Consider the following 14,875-nt stretch of genomic DNA (forward strand, 5'->3'; position numbering starts at 1 on the left):
ACCATTGAAGGACTTGCTATGGAAATTAGATGTTGTATAAGAAGGCTCACCATTGAAGGACTTGCTATGGAAATCAGATGTTGTATAAGAAGGCTCACCACTGAAGGACTTGCTACGGTCTCTCTTGATCTATCATTGTTGTTGTTCAGTCACTTAGTTGTGTCCAACTCTTTGCGACCCAATGGACCGCAGAATGCCAGGCTTCTCTGGAGTTTGCACAAACTCATGTCTATTGAGTTGCTGATGCCATCCAGCCATCTCATCCTCTGCTGTCCCCTTCTCCTCCTGCCTTCAATCTTTCCCAGCATCAGGGTCTTTTTCCAATGAATCAGCTCTTTGCATCAGGTGGCCAAAGTACTGGGGTTTCAGCTTCAGCATCAGTCCTTCCAATGAATATTCAGAGTTGATTTCCACTAGGTTTGACTGGTTTGATCTCCTTGCAGTCCAAGGAACTATCAAGAGTCTTCTCCAACACCACAGTTTGAAACAAACAATTCTTTGGTGCTCAGCCTTCTTTATGGTCCAACCCTCACGTCAGTACATGACTACCAGACCTATATGGATATATATTTACTTTTTAGTTTATATAACAAGAGAGCATTTCATTTCATAGAAAATCATGTTTCTGTGCACTAGATGTCACTAGAGCTCTATGTTTCAACTGGTATCACTGCCTGGTTGCAATGATCCATTCTTGAAAAAATTTCAAACTCATTGTGCTTTTGCTTTTTTGCATTTTTTACCAAATGGCCATGAATTCATGGGTCCTTGACCCATACCCACCCTCATATCCATCTCACTAGAATTCTGCTTTCAGCACAATTTTTTGCCTTACTGGAGATTTCCTCCTCTTCATTTTCTGGAGGAATTTCTACAAAATCATTCTTTCTCAAGGGCTCCTTTAGTAGAAAATGTGAAAACCAAGGAAAACCTGCTATGGAGTATAAATTCACAAAAATATTTCGGATAGTTATTGTAGATAGATTTATTGCTTTTAAAATCAACCGTCACAAGAAATCCTGTTTGCATTGCTTTTTCCTCACCATCCTGTTATCCTCACTCCTATTTTAGTTTTCATTCTAATTGAGAAATAAAGCAGATATACCAGAGAGCACTTTGCCTTACCCAGAAATGCTTAGCAGACAAACCCTGTTTCTTCAAAAGCACTGACTGTCTCTATAGAGAAGAAAAATAAAATCTCTTGGAAGTGTAGCTAGTCTTGCTTCCCGGAAATAGTTAAAAATCTCAAGTTAAAGTGTATGGTTTTAGGGCCATCACCCATTCTTTGGTGAGAGTTACACTCTTTCCAAAGGTGCAAACCCAGTTGTGAAGCAGGGCCACATTCTAGCTGGCTTTTTTGGTCACAGCCGAGTTCACTAATTTAACTGATTTTTTAAACTTTCAATTTGAAAATCATTTACAAGTATAAGAATTAAGAAAGTGCAGAATGTGTTCAGGATTTTTTTTTCATCTTAGAACAAAGTGCACTCAAAGTATTCAATGTATGAAATTTCCCAAGATCTCTGTGTTACATTCAAACATACAAAAGTTAAATGACTTTGAAGTAAGACATACTATTCATTTTCATTTTTAGAGAATATTAATATCTACTCACATGAGGCAACCCAACCCAACAGTGTCACATTCCATTCTGTACAACTGCTGTTAGTTAGAAGGAAAATGATTCAATTATTTTTACTGGATGTCTTTTACTAGATAGTGAAGTTGCTCAGTCGTGTCTGACTCTTTGCAACCCCATGGACTATAGCCTACCAGGCTCTTCTGTCCATGGGATTTTCCAGGCAAGAATACTAGAGTGGGTTGCCAATTCCTTCTCCAATTACTAGATAAGCACTATCTCATATATGTGCTAAATGCTGCAGAGAAAACCCAGCTCTCTTAGAGCTTACAGTCAAGTGAAGAATATAAGTATTAATCAAGTAACCACATAAACAAATGAAAAACTGCAAATCTGACACCCTCTGTCTCTCTCTGTTCTACTTCCCTGCTTTATCTGTTTTGAAAGTACTTATTCTGTGATGTTTATATTTATTTGTTTGTTTATTGTCTGTTTCCCATCCTCGAAAGGCAGCTCCATAAGGGAGATGTCATCTGTCCTGTTCAGTAACTCGGCTCTAGTACCTAAAATAGAACTTGACACGTTGTAGATTCTCAGTAAATATTCTTTGGATGAAAGTATTAATAAAGTGCTGTCAGAAGTACTCAGTGTTCTCATATCCTTTATTAGAATTAGTTGATTCATCAGGGAAGTCAAGAAATACTTCCTTGCAGAAGAGATACTTGAGAAGGAAAGTGGGAATTAGGCTGAGAAATGATGGGAGATCATTCAAGGTAATAGGCGCAAAGTCCCTGTGGCAAGAGGGAATATGAAAAAAGATAAAGGACAGAAAGATGACCTGGAGGCAGAGGAGGAGAGACCAAATGAAATAGGATTGCAAGATGAAAGAGGAAGGGAAGGGTGGAGGCCAGACCATGGAGGATCTTGCAGGCTGAATTACGAAGTCAAGAAGTTGTCTTTATCCTGAAAATAACGAAAAATCATTTCAGTATTTTAAGAAGGGAGGTGACTTAGATTTGAAAAGGTTACTCACCTAGAATGAATTTGGGAAACCCAGCTAAAAGGCAGTGGTTCAGATAAGCAATATAGTTAGTGTGAACTTAAGTGCAGGTAGTGGAGATTGGAGTAGATACATGCAGAAGTAGATGCATTCATGGAAATGTAAGGTTTGGTGAAAAGTGGGGTAAAAGGTGAAGGTGGAGGAGGTGTCAGGGTTGAGCTGAAGGTTATGGTTGAATCATGGGATAATGATGGGGATGGTGGTACCATCCAGTGGAATAGTGGTACTTGGAAGAGGATCAAGTTTGAGAAGGAAGATGATGAGTTCAGTTTTAGTTACATTGATTTCACAGTTTCTTGGGCACCCTCAAGAACTTATTAAGTTAGAGACAGTTCAGAGCTTGGAAAGCCTGGGCTCAAGCAATAAATATATGAGTATTCTAAAGAAGGTGATTAAAACCGTGGACTATGGGACTTCCCCTGTGGTCCAGTGGCTAAGACTCGACACTCCCGATATAGGGGACCTGGGTTTGATCCCTGGTCAAGGAACTAGATTCCACATGTAGCTACTAAGAGGTTGTATGCCTCAACTAAAGATCCTACAGGCTGCAACTAAGACCCACTGCAGCCAAATAAATATTTTTTAAAAAATCATGGGCCAGAGAATAAATTGAGAAGAGGAGGGATGTGTAGTTTCATATAAAGATCTCTGGTTGTTGGGGAAAGGATGGAAATGCCAACCAAGCCCTGACACAGGCTGGCAGCCCTGGCCATTCATGCCCACATCTGAGGAGTACTAGATAACCTTTGGTGCTTACTTGGTAGAACATTCAATGGACCATAGACAGCAGCCTTCTAGAACTTTCTAGATTGAAGCATAGCTGAAAGTCAACTTCCTCTTCTTCCTTATCAAGGGAAAGAAGAGAAAAATCTTATGATATTGTTACTTTGATAAAGTATTTTACCAAACCTATACTTTTAAAGTTGGTGATGGACAGAGAAGCCTGGCATGTTGCAGTCTATGGGGTTGCAGAGTCAGACATGACTGAGCCACTGAACTGAACTGATACTTTAAAACATTCTTTCTTTATGGTATGTCTGTATATATTCAAAACATAAAACTACTGTGGTAATTTGTTCCCATTCAGATCAGATCAGATCAGATCAGTCGCTCAGTCGTGTCTGACTCTTTGCGACCCCATGAATCGCAGCACGCCAGGCCTCCCTGTCCATCACCAACTCCCGGAGTTCACTCAGACTCATGTCCATCGAGTCAATGATGCCATCCAGCCATCTCATCCTCTGTCGTCCCCTTCTCCTCCTGCCCCCAATCCCTCCCAGCATCAGAGTCTTTTCCAATGAGTCAACTCTTTGCATGATGTGGCCAAAGTACTGGAGTTTCAGTTTTAGCATCATTCCTTCCAAAGAAATCCCAGGGCTGATCTCCTTGCAGTCCAAGGGACTCTCAAGAGTCTTCTCCAACACCACAGTTCAAAAGCATCAATTCTTCGGCACTCAGCCTTCTTCACAGTCCAACTCTCACATCCATACATGACCACAGAAAAAACCATAGCCTTGACTAGACGGACCTTTGCTGGCAAAGTAATGTCTCTGCTTTTGAATATACTATCTAGGTTAGATATTAATGAAAAGATTTTTTTAAATACATTATTTATAAGCATTTAAAGGTAGATGTTTTTGTGATTTTACACAGGTGGTTGATGAGACACTTGGAAAGTAAAATTATGTTTATAACTCAGATCAACTGAGGGGTTTTTTGAGCCAACAGCTGCCTGAAGGGCTTTGCAACTATTACCTCCTTTACTTAACCCTAGGAGGTGGCTACTATCATTCCCATTTGATAGATGAGGGAACTGGCATAGCAAGGTCAGCAAATTGATTCAAGGTCACACAGATGATAAATAGTGGATCCAGAATCTGAAGGAGAACTCCCCTTCATGGGAAATACTCATAATAACTGTGCCAGATTTTATTAGAATCTACCATGCACATTTTAAAATGTTTTGTATTTTGAATTATGCTGAAAGCCTTTGCATGCATGTGTGCTAAGTCGCTTCAGTTGTGTCCAACTCTTTGCAACCCCATGGACTGTAGCCCTCCAGGCTCCTCTGTCCATGGGGATTCTCCAGGCAAGAATGGACTGGAGTGGGTTGCCATGCCCTCCTCCAGGGGATCATCCCAACCCAGGGATCGAACCCATGTCTCTTATGTCTCCTGCTTCAGCAAGTAGGTTCTTTACCACTAGCAGCACCTGGGAAATCAGAATGCCTTTAGTATGAGCTTTATGCACTACTTAGCGATTTGCAGATTCTGCTGCTGCTGCTGCTGCTGTGTCGCTTCAGTCGTGTCCAACTCTGTGCGACCCCATAGACGGCAGCCCACCAGGCCTCCCATCCCTGGGATTCTCCAGGCAAGAACACTGGAGTGGGTTGCCATTTCCTTCTTCAATGCATGAAAGATTCGGGTGAGCTTTAAAAAATCTGTTTGGGCCTGCTACCCTATTTCCCAACCAAATTCCCTTTGGGTTGTCTGGAATGAAACAGTCCTAAAAGGCCACTCTGGCCTATAGGTTGCTTTCTGGCTTGTGGAATAATATGTGATACCCTGATCAAGTTGTAATATAATGCTTTGGGGTCTCTTAATCATAGAAGAGATCATTTTCTCAACTTGAAGCAGAGGTATGTCCAGACATGAGGGCACAGGAAAAGTATTTAGCAAAATTCCCCACAAAACCAAAGGTGGAAGATTTGGTGGTTTATGTCATTGGCAAAACTTTGGAGTAGATGCCGCAGCCATTGTTGAAATAATACTTCAAATCCTAACAACTCCAAAAGGCAACTACAACCACTACACTCAGGAGTTCATCTGAATCAACCGCTCTGGGCACAAAGGAGACTTCAAGAGGGGGACACAGGAAACTCAGGGTCAGACCCCTCTCCCCATCGTTTTTTCCCTGCTACAGGCTCCCAATCACACTCCCTCCCCTAATTACAGCTCTAAATCTTTCAGCATTCACTGGTCCCTCCAGCCTCAGGATTTGGCAAGGAAACTAAAGTGGAAATTAATTTAAGTTTAGATCCAGAGCGAAGACTTCATTGCTGATTTCCACTCACTCATCATCTGATGAATGGTCAGGGGGAAGATGGGCTAGAAGAAGAGGATAGAAGAGTTTCTGTATAGTCACTAAATGTTGAGAGAAACAAACACTATCCATGGCCAAAAGAGTATGAAATTCATGCCTTCCTAATTCTGTACTAGTAATAGTAACTTTAATTTTTCATTTTATTGTTTTCAATTTTTATTGAAATGTAGTTGATTTATGATGTTATGTTAGTTTCGGGTGTATAGCAAAACAATTCAGATATATATATATATATATATATATATATATATATATATATAATTTCTTTTAGATTCTTTTCCATTATAGTTATTATAAGATGTTGAGTATAGTTCCCTGTGCTGTACAGTAGGTCCTTGTTGACCTTCTATTTTATATGTCGTAGTGTGTATATTTTAATTCCAAACTCCTAATTTACCCCTCCCTCTGCTTTCCTCTTTAATAACCATAAGTTTGTTTTCTGTCTGTGAGTCTATTTCTGTTTTCTAAATAAGTTCGTCTGTATTGGGTATTTTTCTAGATTCCACATACAAGCGATCTCATGTGATATTTGTCTTTCTCTACCTGACTTACTTCACTTAGTATGATGATCCCTAGGTCCATCCATGTAGCTCTAAAATAGTAATAGTAGCTTTTAAATTATGATAAATGTTCAAGAGCCTTTCCAATTCTGTAATAATGATAATAACTTAAAAATGATGATAAAGGTTAATATTGAATGTGAGTAAAGTGCCAGAAACACCTCTGAGCATTGTAAGAGTATTATGTCTTTTAATCCTCACAACATAGATAATCCTAGGTATTATCTATCTAGGAGGTAGATAACATTATTTTCCCTCCATTTTGGATGCAGAACCCAAGGCCCTGAGAGGTTAAATAATTTGTCCAAGTTCACACAGCTGATTATTTTCAATCCACAATTTGTATCCGTATGGAGTCACACAACTCACAGTGCAGAGACTGCTCTCTTGACCACCAGGAGCATTCACTTACCAAGGGGTGACTGTCTTCTCACAAAGGCCAGAGAGGAGGGCGGGGACGGTTCCTCAGGACTGACGGACTCAGCGGGCCTGGGAGCACAGCTGGAAGTAAGTTAGGTTGGAGGCAGCATGGGAGGCACGAGAAGGAGCCAGCAATTCTCTGAAGAAATGATGGGCAATCTGACTCCACTGCCAGTGAGGCTGAATGGGCCCATTCTGGGAGCATGGGGCCGAGAGCGCAGGCGAGCTTCTTATGGGGGCGCTTAACTAGCCCCGCTCTGCTTAGCATGAGACTGTTGCTTTGACTGCCTTTGCCTGTGAAGTCTGTACCTAATAAATCAAAGGGATCTCACCAAGGGCTCTTCACTGTGGAAGTGTCCAGTCCTGCTGTTGTGAACTCCCAGGACAGTCTCTCCAGCCTGCTCGGGGCACACAGCCTGCTGTGCTGGTTCAGTTCTGCTCTCTTCATACTTGGTGTCCATTTTTGCAGCTGGTCAAAGTGTGGTCTGGTGTCATTGCTCTCCCTACCTGCCTCCACAAATAAGGAAGATTGGAAAGATTTGTCCTCAGTGAAATTTTACTTTGTTGCTGGCACATGGTAATAGACATTGAATCAATCACTCTGTGTGTGTGTGTGTAAGCAGATGAATAATAGAAACATTGGAGGCTCTTTGCATACCTCCAATCTGGGCACAGGACACTCACTTTCAAGATGGGAATAGTCTTCGCTTGTAGGGCATGAGCAACTCCAAAACCTCTTGGTCATATCACCATGAACTTTACCTCGCCAGCATTTCCTCCCCAGAATCCTGCCACGGAGGCAAACAGGAACTTCCTGCGTTGAAGGTCAGATGTTCTGAATCACCCTCCATTCACGTCAGGCATTTTAACATTTATTCTGCTTTGGAGAAAAACAACCGGCCCATGTACCATTGCCCTTGGTTTTTTTCAAGTGTTCAGTTTTTCACCAAGCCCCACCCTGAGCACACCCACTAAGATTACAAACATTCAGAAAATTGCAGGCTTTTGCCAGATAATTGGCAGTGCTTTTCTGAATAAAAATACAGCCACCCACACGCCACGTTTGCTCCAGTTGGCAATGAATCAAAAGTCAGGCACACTCTCAGTGGTGACCACAGGTCTGCTCCATCAGGTAGAGAATTTTTCTAATAACCTTTTAGTCTCCCCAAGCATCTCAGTAGCGCTTGGGCTGATTGTATAGACCAGGTTATTAACCAGAATGGCAAGGTGCACTTTACTGTGTTTTCTAAGTACAGCCAGCATTGTCTGATGCCAAGAAGAGAAATGGCCAAGTTGGAACTGTGCACTCAGCAGGGATTCCCTGGCCCTTGCTGAGCATGTCTCTCCCCGCAAAGACTATACTTTGCTCCTAAACTTTGTTCTCGAAGATCCTGCAGCTCAGATTTAGGCATTTCCCGCCTAGCTGCTACTCAGTCAAAAATATACCCGTGTATTGACTGACAAGCAGACACAGAGAGATGTTTATGTTAAATGAGAAAATCAGATTATCAGTGTTATACAATGTATTATCCCAAGTTTGTAAAAACAATAACATAAATATATACAGAGGAAAAATAACTGTTAACAGTGATTAGTGATATTATTAAGTTTTTATTTGATCCTTTTCACTCATTTATACTGTCTGCATGCCTGCTCAGTCGTGTCTGACTCTTGGCAACCCCATGGACTGTAGCCCACCAGGCTCCTCTGTCCATGGCATTTTTCCAGGCAAGAATATTGGAGTGGGTTGTCATTTCTCCAGGGGATCTTTCTGACCCAGGGATTGAACCTGCATCTCCTGCATCTGCTGCATTGACAGCTGGATTCTTTACCAAGGAGCCACCGGGAAAGCCCATACCGTCTACATATATTTATTTCTCTATAATAAATAAATTAATAAGCAAAAGAAAAGAAAACCTACCATCTCTTATGACCAGTTTAAAATCTTAATCTTTCCCGTATCTGAGCATATGTAGAAGATACATAAAACATACGTAGAATATGCAGAATTGCACGTGTGCCTTTGTAATACTTACAACTTTCCTCCTTGAACTATAGATTTGAGAAGTGTTGTCTCATCTCATCTCCCACAGTAGATTTAAGCACTTTGAGAGCAAAGACTGGACTTGAGTCTTGTTCTGTCTCCTGCAGCACCAATGTTCACTTCCCAGTCCCTGTCAGGCGCACACAGCCAGGGGTTCCTTTTGAGAGAATAATTATGCACATCCTTGGACACATTCTGTGTTTTCTGAAAGGTCCCACCAAAATTTTCTCTTTCAAAATTAAAAATCCTGTTTTGGGATTTCCTTGATGGTCCAGTGGTTAGGACTCTGACTCCCCAATGCAGGGACCCTGGATTCTACCCTGATCAGGTAACTAGATCCTACAAGCTGCAAATAAGACCTGGCAGAGCCCCCCCCCCAAAAAAATCCTGAGTTTGTTTCAAAAATTATGATTCTAAAAGCTACACACTCCAGTGTTCATCGCAGCACTATTTATAGAAGCCAAGACATGGAAGCAACCTAAATGTCCATTGACAGATGACAGATGTATAGATAAAGAAGATGTGTATGTATACACAATGGAATACTACTCAGTCATAAAGTGAACAGAATAATGCCATTTGCACCAACATGGATGGACCTAAAGATTATTTTACTAAGTGAAGTAAGACAGAGAAAGACAAATACCGTACTTACGCGGAATCTAAAAAATGATACAAATGAACTTATTTACAAAACAGAAGCAGACTCAGACAAAGAAAACAAATTTTTGGTTTCTAAAGGGGACGGCAGGGGACAGATAAATTAGGAGTTTAGGATTAACAAATACATACTACTATGTATAAAATAGATTTAAAAACCAAGGACCTAATATTTAGTACAGGGAACTATATGCAATGTCTTGTAATAACCTATAATGGAAAATAATCTGAAAGAGAATACTTATATATTACTGAACCATTTTGCTGTATGCCTGAAACTAACACAACATTGTAAAACTGATTATTCTTTGGTTAAAAAAATCTGTCTTTTTAATGAAATGAATAACTAAAAAGCTTCACATAGGTATTTTGCCATGGCTAGTATATTAAAAAATAACAACATCAATGTCACCAAATAGAAGATGCAGTGACGTTAGCTCTGGAACTCCAAAAAGCAGGCACATTGAGAACTACAGGGATGTTCAGTTTCTTACAGTTAATGCCTAATTTTCCCAAATCATAGATGCTGCTTTTAATTTCTGAAAGCTTTTAATTTATTCTGAGATGCTAATATGTCAAAATTCCAATGATTAGCCAGGGAAAGGTGAAGTGAAACTCGTGATTCTTTCTAAAAAGAATCATGACTTGTGACTTATTTAGTGTGTTGGCTTCCATCTAGCAGAATTCCTAAAAGATAATCACAGATTTATCTACTATGTGAAAAATAGGATGCAAAAATACATCAAATAAATTTATGTGTAGGCTTGGCAAGTGGTGAAGATCAGATAAGCCTTTGTGTTCCACGACTGAGGAAAAGACCCTTGGCTTTCAGAGTTGGGCCTCTCTGCTCAACATTCACATGGACCCTCATTCAACTCACATTCCAGTCAGCACCTAGGGGCCTGCAGAACCTGTTTCAAGTATACCTTCACCACATCACTGCCAACGCAGCCCGCCTCTTTAATTTCCAGCTTCAGCCATGCCTTAAACATCTTTATAAATTAGAGGGTTTTATTGGGTACCAGACAGCAAGGTCTGATTCTTTAACAACTTTTATTTATACCTTCAACAAACATATATGTGCCAGGCTAGTTCCTCTGAATAAAGTCGTGAGCAACAGAGGCAGCAAGCCTGGCTTTGGAGAGCTTCTGGTCCAGCCAGGGAATGCAGACACTAAGCTACAAATAAACAGCCAAATAGTTGCTTCCTTCTGGTTGTCATAAGTCCTATGGAAGAAAAGCATAGTGGAGAAGACAGTGAATAATCAGCATTTCTGAACCAATCTGAGGAGTCAGGGCAGCTTCTCTGCAGAAGCCAAGCCCTTAAGGGTAAGTGCAGAGTCTTCCCAACAAAGAGGACATGTAATGGCATAGGGTCAGGAGTGTGGAGCATCCTAGGAACTGAGAAAAGCTGTTGAGGTCATGGAATGCCTTGCAGGTCACACAACTGGATATTTATCCACAGAGCAATAGGGAACCAGGAAAGGTAATGGTGCAGGGGAACAACACATGCAGGTTGCTTAAAGACCTCTCTGGTTGCTGTGTGGAGAATACATGAGGGGTAAAGACATCAGGATAACCTGTCGGAGGCCATTGGGTCATCGAAGTAACAGGTGACAGGGCTGCAAACAGCATGCAACATCGTGGAAGTGAGAATGGGCAGAGACGAGGGATTCAAGATATGTTTTAGAAATATATACATAAAACACACAACAATGACAACAACCAAAATTGCATCTGTGTCACTCTGTAAGATGTACTAAAACTAATGCTGGTCATAATAAAAGATTTCAGTGTAATCCTTGTCTATTTTCATTTCATAGGTTTATGAGACTAGAGACTTCAGTGGACAACATAAATCATATATATTCCATGACTAGTTTGTTTTCTTAAAATTCTTCTCTAAACTTTCTAGAGGGACATTATAGACCACCACTCCTGGAATTATCAAGTTTAAAGCAGTGATGAGTGTTGAGCTCCAAGTATATGCCAGGCCTTCTGTGATATTGAAAAATATATGGTCCCTGTCCCTAAGGGGTTTGTGGTCCATGGTAGAAAGTGAGCTCTCTTTGGGACAGAAGAATAGGAGTGCAAGGAACTGAGTCTCAGAACTGTAATTAATGAATGGGGTTGGAAAGAGGAACTAGAAAAGGATTCTCAAATAAGCTGTTGAAGAGATAAGAGGAGAACCAGGCATCACAATGGAAACTGAGAAAGAGGAAGAGATGAGGATTACCATGACTGAGGGTTAAACTGGCACAGAGCTAAGGAGTGAGAAAAGCCATGAGGAAGAATCTGGTGGCAGAAGACAGGTCTGTGATGGGAGACAGGGCAGGCAGAAGCCACTGCAGCGAGCCAAGAGAGAGGAGAAGACAAAGAAATACAACCACCATTATTGATTAATCTTTATTGATTAATTTATGTGTTCCCTGGTTCCAGGAAAAATTTAAGAACATTTAAAAGGATTTACATATACTGCAGGGAAACATAAATTAAGAGAGGAATGAAAGAAAGGAAAACAAGGGTGGTGTTCTAAAACGAAGCCAGGAATGTGGCTAAATATGTGGCTTTGGCTGCACTCAAAGGAGGGAATTTGATCAAACGGTACGAACTAGGCAGCTGCAGATGATAATCCAGTCCCCGTATGTAGCTCTTCTCCTTATTCTATTGTTAACTTGGGTTTTTTCCATTTCAAAGTCCAGATTGTGTTCCAAACTGGGTCCATCTGTCAATATTTATAGAGTTTTTGCTATTTGAAAGGTATCCTTAATTAAAAGATGGACAGAATGAGTGCCAAATGTCTTCGTGGAAGCTCATCACCACCACCATAAGGCAAATCAAAGCTTATACCCTTCAGACAGAGGCTGCTCAGGTGGCGCAATGGGCAAAGAATTCACTCGCAATGCAAAGACACAGAAGAAGCGGGTTCAGTTCCTGGGTCGGGAAGATCCCTGGAGGAGAGCATGACAACCCACTCCAGTATTCTTGCCTGGAGAATCCCATGGACAGGGACAGAGGAGCCTGGAGGGCTACAATCCACAGGGTCTCTCATTTTGATATTTGGCAAAGCTAATACAATTTTTAAAGTTTAAAAATAAAATAAAAATTAAAAAAAAAAAAAAGAGTTGGACATGACTGAAGCGACTTAGCACGCACGTACCGGACATGACTGAAGCGACTTAACACGCACGTACCCTTAGGACATGTCACTACTGCCTCCTGTGAAAATAAAGGGAGGAACACTTGAGGATAATATATAGTCTCTTGATAACAAGAAGGGGATGGAAAAATGGAGCTGTTCCAAGTGTAGGTAACAATCTCAATTTAGACCAAAGAGGAAGGAAAGCCGTAGTAAAAGAAGCAATGGAACAAAGCAATGTTTGTCACCTGGCTCCTGGTTGTCTGCCCCACTGGATGCAAAGCCTCTTCAGAGCCTGGCCTCTGTTCACTTCTCCAGTGCCACTGAAATGTGCTAGGTTCATGGAAGATGCTCAGTGCTTGGGGAACAAATACATGTTGAATAGTAGAACAACACGACTTCTGGCTCCAAATGGGTGTTTAAATAGTTACAACTATTGAAATCAAGCAGATAACTTCTCTCAGCCTCAGTTTTCTCATCTTTGAAAGTAGACTGCATGCAGCAAAGGTCACTAATTACACCCCACCTTCCTTCTGTTCTTTCTTATGGCTGTTTCTTAGCTGGAGACTCCTAGTCTCTCAGCTGATCTCTAGGGATTCTGCAGTCTGGCTCATAGGGAATTCTGACTTGTACTCTAAAGGAGCCTTATTTAAGCCCAGAGTTGAGAAGGAGATGGCCCTGGTGACATCCCACCAGTCCTGAAGGTCAGCCATGGTGCAGCAGATTAACCGTGTATGAGTAACTAAGAGCTAGCTTGGGCTAGGCAATCTCAGCTGGCAAGCCTTGCTTTAAATGACTTTCTATCTGGAAATACCCAGAAAAGAGTAATTAGGGTCAATTTGTAGTGCCCAGAACATACCAGGGACTTCACAGCTTCATAAAAAGACTTTGAGCAACAAGTCAAAAAAATTGCCATTATTTAGTACACTGGTACTTTGAAAACTGTCCTTTGATGTATGTTTTTTAAAAAATATCCTTTGAAAAATATTACAAGATTGAGTGTACCATTAAAAAGGGATAAAATATAGTGTTATTTTGAAAAAACACTGAAGCACTTTGTAAATAACATTGATACATTCTGATTTTTATTAATCAGATTATCCACTATTAGGATATTTCTTTTGTCTGAGGAAAGTAAGTGTTTACTCTCCCAAGCCCAACCAAACAAAAGGATTCACAAAGTATCCTTTAAATAACACAATGGCCTATTGTTTATAAAATATGATTCAATATTCAGAAATTAGAATTTAAATACATATGCACCTATCACAATGTCCAAAAATGAAGGGTTGTTTCAATGTGCTGACCTAAATAACATGGAAAAGGCACACGACCAAGTGAGAGAACTTGACCTTAGCTGCCTTGCTATTCAGTGTCAAAAACACCACCACCAATAGCATTTGCAGGACCAGTCCTCACCACAGATTATTACATGCTCTATGTAAGTCCCAAATTTCTCTTTCCAAAGCAAGAGAATTTGGGGGTTCTGAAGATGCTCTAAAGGGGAAGATCTAATATTACATGATATCACTCATATGTGAAATCTAATTTTTTAAAAAGACACAAATTAACTTATTTACAAAACTGAAACAGACTTACAGACATTGGAAACAAATTTATGATTCAGTTCAGTTCAGTGGCTCAGTCGTGTCCGACTCTTTGCGACCCCATGAACTGCAGCACTCCAGGCCTCCCTGTCCATCACCAACTCCCAGAGTTCACTCAGACTCACATCCATCGAGTCAGTGATGCCATCCAGCCATCTCATCCTCTGTCATCCCCTTCTCCTCCTGCCCCCAATCCCTCCCAGCATCAGAGTCTTTTCCAATGAGTCAACTCTTCTCAGGAGGTGGCCAAAGTACTGAAGTTTCAGCTTTTACCAAAAGGCAAAGTGTTGGGGGAAGTGATAAATCAGGTGTTTGGGATTAACACTCACAATACTATATATGCGGGAGGAGGAAATTGCAATCCACTCCAGTATTCTTGCCTGGAAAATCCCATGGACAGAGAAGCCTGCAGGCTACAGTCCATGAGGTCACAAAGAGTCAGACACTGCTTAGCAACTGATCGACAACAGCAACAATAACAACAACAACTATATATGAGCTAGATAACCAACAAGGACCAACTGTATAGTACAGGGAACTCTACTCAACATTCTGTGATAACCTATATGAGAAAAGAATCTGGAAAAGAATGAATACCTGTACATATATAACTGGATCACTTTGCTGTACAGCAGATACTAACATAATGTTGTAAATCAACTATATTCCAATAAAATTTTTTTTAAAAAACATAAAGGAGAAGAT

At 40.7% G+C, this 14,875-nt stretch overlaps 1 long non-coding RNA gene across 6 annotated transcripts; it reads right to left on the minus strand.

Annotated features, from left to right (window-relative positions):
• Positions 1-1,606: 1,606 nt before the first annotated feature.
• On the minus strand, positions 1,607-14,582 carry LOC132345516 (uncharacterized). Of its 6 annotated transcripts, none has more exons than XR_009494898.1 (9): positions 14,500-14,582; positions 12,812-12,921; positions 12,585-12,643; positions 10,489-10,651; positions 8,758-8,922; positions 7,406-7,535; positions 6,714-7,228; positions 3,397-3,483; positions 1,607-2,542 (listed from the first exon to the last, which is right to left on the minus strand). It is a non-coding gene; the product is annotated as an uncharacterized lncRNA (long non-coding RNA). The 6 variants fall into 6 exon arrangements; XR_009494897.1 differs by having other exon boundaries at positions 7,380-7,535; XR_009494899.1 differs by having other exon boundaries at positions 6,714-6,802; positions 7,054-7,535.
• Positions 14,583-14,875: the final 293 nt, after the last annotated feature.

The sequence above is a fragment of the Bos taurus genome, chromosome 6, assembly GCF_002263795.3.
Source record: "Bos taurus isolate L1 Dominette 01449 registration number 42190680 breed Hereford chromosome 6, ARS-UCD2.0, whole genome shotgun sequence".
In the NCBI taxonomy this organism is placed as follows: Eukaryota; Metazoa; Chordata; class Mammalia; order Artiodactyla; family Bovidae; genus Bos; species Bos taurus.